The sequence below is a fragment of the Anastrepha ludens genome, chromosome 3 (genome assembly GCF_028408465.1).
Source record: "Anastrepha ludens isolate Willacy chromosome 3, idAnaLude1.1, whole genome shotgun sequence".
In the NCBI taxonomy this organism is placed as follows: domain Eukaryota; kingdom Metazoa; phylum Arthropoda; class Insecta; order Diptera; family Tephritidae; genus Anastrepha; species Anastrepha ludens.
This window is the reverse complement of record NC_071499.1, coordinates 108,257,205-108,258,630: the sequence shown is the minus strand read 5'-3', so window position 1 is coordinate 108,258,630 and position 1,426 is coordinate 108,257,205. Positions and strand designations below refer to the sequence as shown.

Here is a 1,426-nt window from a genome sequence, read left to right as displayed (position 1 = left end):
GACTAGCAACTCACTAACATGGTGACGACAGGGAAAGAAAAGTAGATTTCGGCCCAACCTTTTTTCAAGCAAGAACGCTGCTCCATTATTAACTCCCGTATTAGCAGCTGTTGTATCAAATGATACAATTTCCACTAAATCATCGAGCTTCTACTTGCACAAAACATTATGTATTTCTGCAGCTATTGCATTTCTCGTCGAACTTTCAATTTTTGGTATCCCCAGCAGTTTTTCCATATTTTCTCCTGTGTCAACGAGAGACAATCTATCTTTCTTTTCTGTGCCTCGGATTTCTGCAAGCAGCTTGCCATCCCAGTGAAGGACAAAAACGTCGGGAGTCTACAAACAAGTAAAAAGAAAGGTCAAGAATCCAAAATCTTATAAACATATTCAGTAAAACCATTACATTGAATCCATTAATAATCTCTTGAGCTTGTCTGTGACGATAATCTCTCCTCATCGAATGTAATGTTGTTCGATTAAGAATTAAATCTTCCATTTTTATTGACGGCGTTCCATTAACATTTTGCATGGTATTTACGAAGGCAGCAACCGTTGCACTCACCAAAGGTGGGGGCAGGTCTTGTTGAGAGGTTACATTTGTCCATGCATGCAAGCATTCTATCATCAATAAAATTAATTTTTCCTCAATTTGCCTTTTTCGGTAGTAAATTAATGTTACTTCCGTCTGTATCTTCGCCTTCATTCATATCTTTTACTGCATTTTCTTCGCCAGCTGCATTTTGCTGCATTTTTTTCTTCCTTTTCAGCATCCTCGGTATCAGAGACTTCAAGAGCATAATTAGCTTCAAATGGGATCAAATATTAAAAAGAAGAACCAGTAAAGCTTAACTTTAATAAACTTACTATGAACTAAATGCTTTTCAAGGCGCTTTCTTTCTTCTTCCATTCGTTGCTCTTTGCGTTTTTCTTTTCTTGTGAGTACAGTATCGGCACCATACATACTACCTGGACGTCCTCCATTTCTTTGGAGCAAAAGAAAGTCTTTATCTTCCTGAATTTTCATTATACCTAGGGCATCTATGGCTGCAATGTCAAATATGAAGTTTTCAATTTTATTCTAAACTCTGCTGCTAAAAAAAAATTAGTAAAAATTGTGATTTTTTCAAATTTTCCATACTTTGGGATCAAATGGGCACGGTTAGGCATCATCGGATCGGGCTGAAAAAATATACCGTTCCTTATTGCACCTAACCTCATGTTTTACGACCCGAAAACTTTTGGATTTTCAATTTTTATTTTTCTCCATACAAGCTGCGGCCAGTCTAATGTATATACTAGGTCGAGTCGATTTAAAAATCGCTCATTGCTCTGTGAAAATCGTATTCTAGGGATCAAAATAAGAAACTTTGCCAAAGGAACCATACCTCTAAAACGAATTCTGATGTCCCCCATTTGGGTCGAA

The 1,426-nt window shown here is 37.0% G+C and overlaps 1 long non-coding RNA gene across 1 annotated transcript; it reads right to left on the bottom strand.

Moving 5' to 3' along the window:
* Nucleotides 1-251: 251 nt before the first annotated feature.
* LOC128858742 (uncharacterized) lies at nucleotides 252-1,010 on the bottom strand. The gene is made up of 3 exons (XR_008454051.1): nucleotides 868-1,010; nucleotides 407-806; nucleotides 252-339 (listed from the first exon to the last, which is right to left on the bottom strand). It is a non-coding gene; the product is annotated as an uncharacterized LOC128858742 (long non-coding RNA).
* Nucleotides 1,011-1,426: the final 416 nt, after the last annotated feature.